Here is a 13,288-nt window from a genome sequence, read left to right as displayed (position 1 = left end):
CCGTTCACATCTGCTCTTTTCAAAACAGCGGGCGATGGGAGCAGAGGAGGCTCAAGCGGTTCAGCACCTGCCTCCCACACGGGAGGTCCCGGGTTTGGTTCTCAGTGCCTCCTAAAAAAACCAAAAAGGAACAAAAACAAACAAAAAGGAAAGCAAACCAAGAAAGCCAACTCGGGGGGAGCCGACATGGCTCTGTGGTTGAGCACCAGCCTCCCACCTGCGAGGTACAGGGTTCAATCCTTGGTCCTGGTACCTAAAACAACAAACAAAAACCAAAAACAGTGGGTGTTATTTGAAGTTTGCAGATGGGAAAAACAGAAGTTCAGAAACTCGATGGCTGGTCCCAAGTTCCCCAGGCTTATTCGGGGCTGTTTCGGGCCCCTGCCTGCCCTCTGCAGCACACGCAGGCTGCAGGCGGCTCTGGCAACCTGCCTGTCGACACAGCTTGTTAGAGTTGGTGAGTCGCCCTCTGGGAGCCTCATTCCTTTGCAACCGGACGACAGTCAAGAGGCAGTGTGGATTAGAGAGTGGACTCACTGATATTCTATTCATGAACTATTGTGATTAGTAATCAAAGGAAATGTGGCATTGGTGTGGAGAAAGTGGCCATGGTGGCTGCTGGGTGCGGGGAATGGGAGGAAGAGATGAGATGTGGAGGCGTTTTCAGGACTTGGAGTTGTCCTGGGTGGTGCTGCGGGGACGGTTACCGGACATTGTATGTCCTCTCATGGCCCACTGGGTGGACTGTGGGAGAGCGTGGGCTATGGTGTGGACAATTGACCATGAGGTGCAGCGGTGCTCAGAGGTGTATTCACCAAATGCAATGAATGTCTCATGATGATGGAGGAGGTTGTTGTTATGGGGGGAGGAGTGGGGTGAGGGGGGTGGGGGGTATATAGGGACCTCACATTTTTTGAATGTAACATTAAAAAAATAAAGACCAAAAAAAAAGAGGCAGTGTGGTGAGGTGGAAAGAGCTAGCTCTGGGGACTGCCCCTGAGAACAGTACTGCTTTGGGTAAATGGCTCCACTTCTGCCAGCTGCCATTGTCTCCTCCGAAAGAAAGGGCTAGTGATACCCGTCGACCTCAGGGAGCTGGCTTAAACAAGCCTGTGGGACAGCGAGTGGAGCTTGTGTCCCTCTGTGCCATCAGAAGTCGTATCACCTTCCAGAGTCCCCTATGGCAAGCAAGCACCTACGTTCTTTTTTAAAAAAGATTTTTTACTATTTTTTTCCCCTCCCTCTCCCCACCTTGCTGTTTTGCTGTCTGTGTCCATTCCCTTGTGATCTTCTCTATCTGTTCCTCCTTGTCTTCTCTTCTCGTTTTTCTCCTCTAGGATTCACTGGGATTCGATCCCGGGGACCTCCGATGTGGAGAGAGGTTCCCTGTCACTTGTGCCACCTCTGCTCCTGGTTTCTATTGTGTCTCTCCTCGACTCTCCCCTTCTTCTCTTTGTTGCGTCATCATCTGGCCGCGCGGCTCTCCGTGCAGGCCTGGCTTGCCGCGAGGGCGCTCTTTTACCAGGAGACCCCGGGGATCGAACCCGGGTCCTCCCGTATGGTAGACGGAAGCCCAATCACTCGAGCCACATCCGCTTTCCCTAAATTCTTATCAGCGCGTCACTCTGGGGTCACCTGAAGGTTGGTGTTGGCCTGAGAGCGAAGGGAGCGGGATGCAGAGTGGGCCCCCGAGGGGCCGGGGGCTCGAGAATTAGGCCCGCCTGTCCTTAGCTTGGCCGGCGCCCTCTGGGGCTCACCAGGCAGTGGCGCTGGGCAGGCCGAGGGAAGAGTCAGGACGTACCCCGTGAGGCCCCAGGGCAGAGGGGGGCTTCAGGAGACGTGGGCCGCTGGCCGGGTGGGCCCAGGTGCCTTTAAGAGGCTGCCCCCTCCTGCTGATGCAGCAGGTGGAGAGATGACCGACGGCCCGCGGCAGGGGGATTCGAGCCAGAGGAAGTCAGGCCTGGGAAGGAGAGCCGCCGAGCTGGCCGAGCTCCGGCACATCGGTGGAGGCCGCGTGGACAGCACGTGGAGTCCCCAGGGCCTGCACGAGATGGTGGTCCTGGCTGGCCACCTAGGCCACCTTCCACCACACCCCGCTTTCGGGACCGCCGAGAAGCTCTTCCGGCTGACCCCCCCTCGCCAGGCCCTAAGACCTGCGTGGGGTGGGTGTGGTCGCAAGCCGAACGCGTGAGCCGGCAGCGCCAGGTGTGCCCCCCCAGGCCGGGCAGGTGGGCTTCTCTGGGAAAGTGGAGCCCCCCATGCGGTCACATTCTGGATGTCCTGAGGCTCTTTGCCGGCCTCTCTGGGCACCCGTAGCGACCTCTGGCTTGGCCTTCGGGCCTCCTCCTGTCCCCAGAAGCTGGGGCTGCTAGACGGGACCCAGGACTGGCCCCCATTGAGGGGGGCCCTCCGAGGTGGGGTGGGGGGGATTGATTCGGAGGGCTGGGCCCCCTGAAGGGAAGGCTCAGGCACATGAGAAAACTCCTAAGTGGAGGGACAAGCTGAGGGACTTCCCAGCTTAGTTCTTCCTGGGCTCCGGGCCAGCTGAGAAGGGGTGAGGGCTCTGGGGGGCTGAGGCATGCTCCCGAGCCCGGGGCACAGGGCGACTCGTTCCCTGGAGCCCAAGCGTGCACTTGGCTCGTGCCAGGTGTCCAGTAAGGGCGGCCTTATTGGCTGACGTCTGGCCATCTGCCGCCCGGGGGTTCTCCTTCGTCATTGTGGTCATTCTCCCCTCTGCTGGGGGCGAAACCCGGAGTGCCAACCTGCCAGCTCGCCTGGGCGCCCGAGGTTCCTACGGGCCCAGAGGCCGGGGTCGTGCTCTGGAGAGCTGCGCGTCCTGGCCGCTCCGACAACCCAGCCCGGCTTTAGCCAGCGACGGCGCGAGTCCTTTCGTGGGGGACGAGGCTGGGGAGCGGGGCAGAGGGGTTCCAGCGGGTAGGACAGCGGGTGCAGCTTCCCCAGGCACCGGAGGGTAAGCCGGGGGCTGTGTGATTTGGGGGATCCGCCTCACTTCTGGGGGCTGGGATGAGTGAGACGCTCTGACTGGGGTGGGCCAGGGGTCCCGCTTGTTATTCAACCACGAGAGCCTCCCCCCTTGGCTCATGAAAGAGGTTTTTAATCATTGCCCAAAGCCTCCCTTGTAAAAGGCAAAGACCCCTATAAAATGGTCATGTCTTGAGTTCATTATCAGCGAACACCTCAATTGCTATCATTTAGCAGGAAATAGATGACAGCCAGAAATCTGGCCTGGGTAGAGGCGTGTGTGTGTGTGTGTGTGTGTGTGTGTGTGTGTTTGGAGTGCGGGTGGCAGATATATTTTTCAATCCTTCCACAAATATCGATCAAGTACTTATGAACAGCGTTCTTGGTCCTGGAAGCTACGGAGCGGACAAAAGAGACAGCGTTTTGCCCTTATGGAGTTTACAATTTTGGGGGGACCGCAAATAAATAAAGGAACGAAATGTATGGTTTGACAGGTGGTCAAGAGTGCGATGGAGGGAGAGAAAGTCGGGGAGGATGGGGTTACGGCTGGAGGAGTACGGCTGGTGACGAGGGGTGGGCTGGCCCTTGGCCTCTGTGAGGACGGGGTGGAAGGAGCAAAGCGCAATGGGCCCTCGCTCTCAGGGTCTTGCAAGTGCCCTGCCACCCAGGGGCTCTGTGCTTGCAAGAACTGCTGAGACCGGGGGCCTCCTTGGGCTTCGTTCGCTAGGCGCCTCGCTTGTCCCACCCTGGCCCCAGCCTGGCGCGCTCTCCTTGTCCATCCTCCTCCTCCACCCAATTCCCCAAGAGCTGCAGAGCTCTTGGGTCCCAGCAGAGGGGACTGTGGGGAGCCAGCCCCCTGGCAGACCACCTGCTGGAAATGTTCCCTGGTAATAGGGAGGGAAGGGCTGGCAAGCTCCGGACTGGTCAAGATGTGAGGAATATGGCGCGTGCTCACCCCGCCTGGCTCGTCACCCAGCCCTAGTCTGGGCCGTTTCTCTTTTTGCACACCCAGATTTGCAGGGGGCAATGCAGCTGCATGGGTTGGTAGCAGCAGGTCAAGGTTTGGCATGGCGTTGGGGGTTAGGATAGGGTGGCAAGGGCTTGTTTCAGAAGGCGCCTGGTCTCCCTCCCTCCTTCCCTTCCTCATTCCACCCTGGGGGGGCTGCTCTGGGTCAGTCCTGGCCTGGGTAAGGGGACGGAGGAGGAAACGGCAAATCCCTGCCTCAAGGAGCTCTCCATCAAGAGCTCAGGGATCCACAGACACAGCACCATGGGAGCAGAGAGGAAGGAGGCCCAACTCTGCCTGGGGAATCAGGGAAGGCTTCCCGGAGGTGGTGATACAGGAGCAGGATCCCTAAAGTGGTGGAGGAGAAAAGGGCACTCCAGGCTGAATGACTGGGGGCTTTGGTCCTTGCGACAGTTTAAAGTTTTGCGAATCCCAGAAAAGACCATGTTCTTTGAATGAATCCATTCCTGTGGGTGCGGGGCCCTTTGATTGCATTAGATTCAGTTAAAGGACCTTGATTAGATCACTTTTGATTAGATCTCCTTAAGGCCTTTTGACTGGACTACATCAGTGAGGTGTGACCCAGGTTAGGTCGCCGCCCTCTTGCTGGGGTCTTGTATAAACTGAGAACTGAAAGCAGAAACACAGAGAGAAGGACAGCGACTGTTTTGACCTGCCACGTGAGGAAGGACTCAGGGTCGCCTGCCAGTCACAAAAAGACAAGAAAGCTGAGAGGCTGAGAGAGAGGTCAGAGGCTGGAAGCTGGACTCCGCATAGCACAGAGGGACAGAAGGAGGGCCGGGAGCGGCTCGCAGCTGGAGAGATGAGCCCTGCTGTGCGCTGGCTCCCCCACAGCCGAGCTCGGGGAGAAGTGGCCTGGAGGAGAAGGCGGCCACCCGGACAGAGCCGCCCTCTTGCCTTGCCGCACGGAGGAGTCCCGGATGCAGCGGCCGAGCTCGGCGAGGAAGCATGGGGATGATGCTTGGGTCTGGATTTCCTCATCCTTGGAAGCGCTCACCCTACTAAACCCCCACTGCAACAGCCAAACCATCTCTGGGGTTTTTGCATTGGCAGCGGTCAGCAAACTAGAACAGTCCGTCTGGAGGAATGCACCATCATGCCATGAGCAGGAAGGACTCAGGGTGGAAAGGAACCCCTCCCCAAATCAGGAAGGAGGGACTGTGAACAAGAAGAGGCAGGGCTACCCCGGCCGGGCAGGGGAAGGGCCTGGAGAGGGCCGCTCTGGGGAGGGCAGCGCTGGCGAGCTGTGCTCAGCACCCACGGGCACCTCTGGCCAAGGTACGTCGCCCCCGAGAAGGGGAGGCCTGACCGGCCTGGCGGTCATCTGCCTTCTTTAGAGGTGCAGACACAGGCCAGTCCCCCAGGAGGGCCAGAGCTAGGACGGAAGTCCCACCTCGTTCATATCAGCCGTCAGCAAGCACTGAATGGTGCCGGGCACTGTTTTGAATGCACATGTGCGCCCCTTTACCGTCCCACACAACCCCCCAGGAAGGCACAGCTGTTATGACCACCCCACGTCCCAGACGAGGCGCCCGAGATGAGGCAGCAGGCCCCTTACTCAAAGCCTCCCCGGGGAGCTGAGCCCTGTCTGGCTCCCACCCCTGGAGGTGACGTGGCGGGTGGGTGGGGGTCAGCTGGCTTCTCGGTTGACTGGGAGGGAGGGTGCCGCCCCGCTCTCCCTGGGGGCTCTCCTCAGTCCAGGAATCCTCCACACACCCCGACAGTCGTCTCGACCCCCCCAGCCTCCTGGTTGCTTGACTTTTTAGGGTAGACCCTCAGGCAGTGGTGCCCATGAGGCACATTTCCCAACCGCAGCCCATTTCCAGCTGTCCCCCTGCCGTCATGGGCTCACAGAGCTCCTGGAGACGTCACGGTCGGCCACTCCAGCAGCGCCGCGCCAGGCCCCCCTTCCTCCCGGCACGGCCGTGGCCCCCACCCCTTCCCACCGCCTCCTTCGCTGCCTCTGATGGGACTCCATTCCCATAAACCGGCGTGATAGGAAAGTTCTCATCTTGGGAGGCTTGAAAACGGTTTTATTTCCTCCGCTCAAAAAGAGATGATAATAAAAGATTCATGGAGTGCTTCCCACCGTCATCATTTCCTGGAAGGGACCTGGGTGATTTAGCTCAAATCTAGGTTTTACAGATTTGGAAAGTTCCGAGGATCCAGGGACTGGCCCAAGGCGCGGTACCTCACCCAGCCGCGCCAGCCCTGGTCTCCCAGCTTTGGGCCCAGTGACTCTCTCCTCGGCCACCTGCCAGCACTGTCCTGGGTTCGGTGTGGGGGGGTGATTCAACGGCAGAGCAGTGTACTACTCAGCTGGGAAAATAAGACTGGAACATAAAACAGGATTAAAAAAATACAAGGCAGAGCTCTGGCTCTGCCTCATGCCTCTGCCTTCTGACTTGGAGCCGCTTTCTTCAGCGTTTTAGTTTTATCATTTTAAAATGCGGATGTCATTAATACTTGCCTTCCGTGTCTCACACGGGTGTTGTAAACACCAAAGGAGATAAATGGGTAGCAAAGCGCAGTTTAAGGTAAGGAAATATAAATGGCTCTTAAACACACACGAGGATGCTCGACCTCATTCACAATCAGAGAACTTCAAATTAAAGCTCTACCGATAAACAATTTTTCCCCCCCGCCCCTCAGACTGGCAAACCTCCAGAAATGTGATAACACACTCTAATGGCGAAGTTGTGAGGAAACAGGCACTCTCGTATTTCTCACGGGAATATCAATGCGTCTAACCTCTGTGGAGGGCAATTTGGCAATATCTACCAACATTATAAATACATACAGCTTCTGACCCAGCAGCTCCACTTCTGGGAATTTATCCTACAAATATCTTTGGGTAAGTGCAAGAGTCTCTGTGTTTACGGTTATTTGTTGTAGTGTTGTTTGTGATGGGAAAAGACCTGAAACAATGTAAATACCCATTAAAAGGAGTCTCTTTAAAAAGACTGTGGTCTACTCAGACAATGGAGTATTACATAGCTGGAAAAAAAAAAGGAAAGCTTTGTGGCAAAGTGGAAACATTTATAAGACATTGTCAAGAGAAGAAAAACAGTGTACAGAACAGTGTGTTCACTAAAAGGGGAAAATAAGAACACCTGCCTGTCCAGACATCAATGAACTCCAGAAGGCTCCCAGAGCACCTAATAGCAGTGGTTATCTGCAGGGGGTGACAGTGGGAGCTGGAAGGGTGGGAAATTGGGGTAAAAGGGAGATTCTTTACTGTTTGCCTTTTAATGCATGTATTTTTAAAATTTTTGAACCATATGAATGAATTAACAATTCCAAAAAGTTAATTAGAAAATTGCATTGTAAAATGCAAAGCACTGGGCAGATGCAAGGTACTTGGGCTATTGTTAATATAAAATTAGATGAGCTAAATTGTGTGGCTAGGACTAATGTGTGCAGGAGGGAAAAAGGAGGATTTCTGGGGGTCCTGGAAGGGAGTAGCCACAGTTAAGAGGGGTTGTAGGAAAAGGGCTTCTGTGTGTGTGTGTTTTAAGATTTATTTATTTCTCCACACCCCGTCGTTGTTTGCACTTGCTGTGTCTGTTCGTCTTCCTTGTTTCTTTAGGAGGCACCAGGAACTGAACCTGGGACCTCAGATGTGGGAGGGAGGCACCTAATTGCTTGAGCCACCTCCATTCCCCGCTTTGTCGTGTCTGTCATTAAGTATTTTTCTTGTGTCTCGTGTTGCATCATTTTGTTGCATCAGCTTGCCATGCCTGCCTGTTGCACCAGCTTGCTGTCTTCTTTAGGAGGCACCAGGAACCGAACCCCGGACCTCCCGTGTGGTAGGCGGGAGCTCAATCGCTTGAGCCACATCTGCTTCCTTCCTGTGTTTTATTAGAAAGTGGTTGGTCAGAGTGACATGAGGGTGGGGTGGGGGGTCGTGGCAGTCTATTCTTCCTGCCCGGATGGAGTATCCTGTCTTGGTTAAGCTGTGTTACGCAGCTTGTTTTGGTAACGGCCCCGGGACACTACAGTTTGTTTCGGAGGTGCTGGCTCCAAAGCTCTGGCAGAGAGAGGTGGCCTGGGCTGAAGAAGGGACCTGATTTATGGAACTGCTGTCCAGTGCTCGGCAGGCGTGAGAGTGCTGGCTGTCTCGTAGCCTGCGTAACCCTGTCACAGTCCTTTGCAGTGGGTTCCGTGAGCATCTCCGCTGTGTGAAGGGGCAAGCACCTTACCCAGGTTTAGGCGCGGGGGAGCTGGGCAGTGATTACAGGCTGCCTGGCCCTGGGGCAGAACCTCCCAATCCCTCCCCTACTCTGCTTCACCTGGCGAGGGTCCTTGCTTCCTTGTTTCCTCCCTCCAGCTCTCCTCCTCTCCCTTCTTTCACAGTGCCCAGATTAGGACACCACGGCTGGATCGGAAAGGAATCAGGGGATCGGATGAGGCTCAAGCAGTTGGGCACCCACCTCCCACACTAGAGGTCCCAGGTTTGGTTTCTGGTACCCTCTAGAGAAGAGAAACAAACAATGAGCAGACAATGGGCAGACATTGAGCAGAAACAACAAGCAGACAACAAGCAAAAACAAACGAGCAGGGAGCGGATGTGGCTCAAGCAGTTGAGCACTCACCTCCCACATAGGAGGTCCTGGGTTCAGTTCCTGGTGCCTCCTAAAGAAGACAAACAATGAACAGACATTGAGCAGAAACAATGGGAAGACAACAAGCAAAAACAAACGAGCAGGGAGTGGATGTGGCTCAAGGCAGGGAGCGGATGTGGCTCAAGCAGTTGAGTACTCACCTCCAACACGGGAGGCCCCGGGTTCAGTTTCCAGTGTCTCCTAAAGAAAAAACAAACAAACAGACAACGAGCAGACAATGAGCAAAAACAACGAGCAGACAATGAACACAAACAATGAGCAAAAACAATGAGCAAACAGATGAGGGAGCCCTCTCGGGGCGGGGGCGGGGGGAAGGAATCATCTGACGCTCTGTTACGTGGGAAGTGAGCACACTGGTCAGGGGAGAGCACTTTGTGTCTCCTGGGTCCTGCACTGGGCAGGCAGCGCCGAGACCATGACTGTGAGGACTCGGCCTCTGTGGGGCTGGAGAACAGCTGCTCCTGCCTACCTCTCTGAGGGACACTGGGGGTGGGACGGGACTGGAGGCGTCAGCCCCCCCACTTCTGACATCCCAGAAACAACAGTCGTAGCAGACAGAGGCCCCTGGTCCACGAGGGCCGGGCGAGGGCCTCGCCGTCTGCGCAGGATCTGCAGGAGCGCCTGAGCCGCCTGGCCGAGGGAGAGCCTCGTGTCTCCAATTAAAGTTCTGCGGATTCATCTTCTAACTCAGGCCCCCTTTAGAAATTGACATTTATTAGGCTGTCAGAGCCGATTTGTCTTCCTGGCCCCTTCCTGCCCCCGACTCGTGTGTGTGTGTGTGTGTGTAAGTGCATGTGTGTAACTAAACACACATGCTTTGCTTTTTAAAAATTAAGCCCTGCGGGGTCTGGCTTCTCGATGCTGGCGGAGTGGAAGGCGCGGGCGAGGTGGGGGTCTCAGGTGCTGCTTGTAACCTGGGGAGGGGGCTGCCGCCTGTAGAGACAGAGGTTGCCTACCACCTGGATTTAGAGGTGCCCGACCCACACCCCCCAAATGGTCTTCCCGCGGGCGCCACGGAACCTGGAAGTCCCCCATATGCGCACGAATCCCTCTCCTGGGGTCTCGCTTAGGGTGAAACCTGAGCCCCTACGAGGGGAGCACAGTCAGTGGTGACCATCCCAGAAGCACAGGCTTTGCAGCTCAAGAACCCTGACGGTAGTCTTCTCCTGGGGCAAGGAGCCCCTGCCCAGGCCCCTCGTCACGGGCAGGATGGCCACCAGGCTCAGCGGGATCCAGTGCATCAGCCCAGGCTTCTCCGGTGGTGAGAGGAGCCACATCCAGGGGAGGCAGACAGGGAGGCGGGTGGAGGACAGCCACAACGGGACGTCACGCTTGGCCTGCGTCACGGTATTTCGAGTTGTGTCGTCATTTTCATGGTATTTACTTAGCATGTAGGATTCGGGACGTCCAAAGCATTGGCTAGCGAGTGGCTCACTTTCCTGAAGATGACAAACTTCAACGACCGTCCCTACTGTTACTACTTTTGCTGTCCTTTTAAGCCACTTAAAGATATATATATATATATATATACATTTTTCAAGAAGCTTTAGATGACATAAATGTTACATTGAGAATACAGGGGGCTTCCCATATAAACACCGCCCCCCACTTTCCCCCGTTAACAGCGTCCTTCATCAGTGACGTACATTTGTTACAATCGATGGACACACATTGAAGCGCTGCAGCTAGCCATGGTCAGTAGTTTATATTAGAGTTTACACTTCCAACTGCACACTTTTATGGGTTTTGACATAATGTATAATGGCCTGTATCTGTCATTGTGATGTCATGCTGGACAATTTCAATATCCCCCAAATGCCCCATGCTAGACCTCTTCTTTCCTCTCCCTCCCCTCAGAACCTCTGGTGGCCACTGCCTTTGGGTCAGTATTACAAGTTCTTCCACTGCTAGAATAATGTCTACTTTAGTCCATAGCTTTTTTTTCTTTTAATGCCACGTCTATTCACAAGGCAATACTTTTCTTTAAGTTAACGCTTTTTCAGAAAACTTAATCTCTTTATTTAAAAGGAAAGTTTATTTTGCTATTGTGCAAGGAAAACAAGTTATCGTTGGCCAGAAATAGATAGTAGCCATAAAAATAAATATAATGAAATCAAAACAATGTTATTAAAATCTAGCTGCGTGCCTTTCCTGCTCCTAGCCTGAGGATGGCTTTGTCTTTGTAAAAAGGAAAATTAGCAAATGTTAGAAAGGCAGTGAAGGCAGCGGACTTGGCCCAGTGGTTAGGGCGTCCGTCTACCGCATGGGAGGTCCACGGTTCAAATCCCGGGCCTCCTTGACCCGTGTGCAGCTGGCCCATGCGCAGTGCTGATGCGCGCAAGGAGTGCCGCGCCACGCAGGGTGTCCCCCACGTAGGGGAGCCCCACCGGCAAGGAGTGCGCCCCGTAAGGAGAGCCGCCCAGCGCGAAAGAAAGTGCAGCCTGCCCAGGAATGGTGCCGCACACATGGAGAGCTGACACAACAAGATGATGCAACAAAAAGAAACACAGATTCCAGTGCCGCTGACAACAACAGAAGCGGACACAGAAGACACAGCAAATAGACACAGAGAACAGACAACCGGGGTGGGGGGGGAGGGGAGAGAAATAAATAAATAAATAAATAAATAAATAAAAAAGAAAGGCAGTGAAACCTTCTAGCCCCCCAAATGGGACTTTCTCCCTGAGTTACTCATGGCCTTCTAAAAAGAATTGAAAAGGGAATCCCTGTTTCACCGTGGGCCAGTGCTCTTGGATGCCCTGTCCAGGGACGACCAGTGCAACTCAACCCCCCACTTAGGGGAACGTGGCATGAGGGGCTGTGGGGACACTGTGAGGCCCCCCCTCCCCTCCTTTCCTTCTGAAGCACTTCGAGCCTCTCAGAGGCAGGGGGTGCTCTCCAGGCACGAGTGGGCTTCAGCGTTCTGTTATGTCTGCTCCGGGGCCAGTGGGTGCCCAGGGCTGGGGCAAGGCTTCTGCAGAGCCCTGAGTGACCCTCGGATCACAAAATCAGCACCGCAGGCACCCTTTGCAAGCAACCATCATTCACCGCCATCCCTCAGGTGCACAGGACTGTGGGCTCCCGGGTGTCTGCTCCCTGGCAGGTTTCCCGGAGCCCTTCCCTGGCAGAGCCTGGCGGAACAAGTGCAAAGAGCCAAATGGGCAGGCGAGGCAGCGGCAGGTCTGAGAGGAGTTTCTCAGCGCGATGGGGCGGACTTGGTCGAGCACCTGCAGGTAGAAGCGTGAACAGAAGCAGAGAAAGTCGCTGCTCTCCTGGAGCTCTGGTGGGGGCGGCCTGCGGACTGGGGCTGTCAGGGCCAAGAAGGAAAATGAACCAGGCTAGGAAGAGAAGCCAGAACATTCTGGCAGAGAGGGCAAGTGTGAGCGGTACCTGATGTACCTGCTTGTGAGGAGCGGGGTCCAGGGGGGATGGAGCAGAGCGAGTGGGAGGAAGGAGGTGGGAAGGGGGGTGGAGAGCAGAGAGCCGTCAGGTCCTGGCACCTGCCGTCCTACGTGGGCAAGCCTTCTGCGCTTTTTCCTACGTGCCGTGGGAAGCCCATGCGGGATTTCTGAGCGGAGAAGTGAGCAATCTGACAATCTGAAACAGTCCACCCTGCTGCTGCATCGAGACAAGGCCACAGAGGCGCAAGAGCGGAAGCCGAGGGCGGCCCTTGCAACACCCAGGCGCGGCGACGGTGTGCTAGACCAGGGTGCCAGGTTGGAGTGGGGAGAGCTGATGGGTTTGTGGATGTGAATCCAGAGCGATTCGCTGATTGGACGAGTTGTGTGAGAGGGTTGTCGTGGAGGGCTCCGAGGTTCCAGGCCTGAATAACTGGAAGACGTGACCGGCCATTTCCTGAGATGGGGAAGGCTGCAGAAGGAGCGGGTTTGCGGGAAGATAAGCTTTCAGTGTGGGGTACGTTAAGGTTAGGATGGGAGACGTTCAAGAGGAGGCAGTGGGGAGAACTTGGGAGAGAGCAGACTGGAGATATCCATTGATGAGTTGGTTATTAGTGGTTTTTAGTTATTAGTGGGATGTTAAAGTCATGGGACTAGATGAGCTCACTTTTTTTTTTCTTCAAAGATTTATTTTATTTATTTATTTCTCCCCACCCCCTCATTGTTTGAGCTTGCTGTCTATTCATTGTGTCCTCGTCTTCCTTTTAGGAGGCACTGGGAACTGAACCCAGAGCCTCCCGTATTGGAAGAAGGCACCTAATTACTTGAGCTTCCTCTGCTCCCAGCTTTGTTTTGTCTCTCATTATGTTTTCCTCCTTGTGTCTCTTATTCGTCATCTTGTTGCGTCGGCTCACTGCACCAGCATGTCACATCAGCTTGCCGTCTTGCTCGCACTCTTTAGGAGGCCTGGGAGCCAAACCTGGGACCTCCCGTGTGGTAGGCGGGAACTCAGTCGCTTGAGCCACATCTGCTTCCTTGGATGAGCTCACTTTGAAAGTGAGTGCTCATAGAGAAGATCAGAAGACCAAGAATTGCTCCTTGGGGCACTCCAATCTGCAAGGCTAAGAGGACAAATCAGGAAGGAAAGCAGAGAGGGGGTAGCCTTTCAGTTCGCTGCGACAGGAGGGAAGGCGGGGGGTGGCTCAGAGGCAGGTAGACTGCCAGGTGCGGTGGGGGGACCGTGTGGAACTCACTTG

This window comes from Dasypus novemcinctus, chromosome 29 (genome assembly GCF_030445035.2).
Source record: "Dasypus novemcinctus isolate mDasNov1 chromosome 29, mDasNov1.1.hap2, whole genome shotgun sequence".
In the NCBI taxonomy this organism is placed as follows: domain Eukaryota; kingdom Metazoa; phylum Chordata; class Mammalia; order Cingulata; family Dasypodidae; genus Dasypus; species Dasypus novemcinctus.
This window is presented reverse-complemented; position numbering follows the sequence as displayed.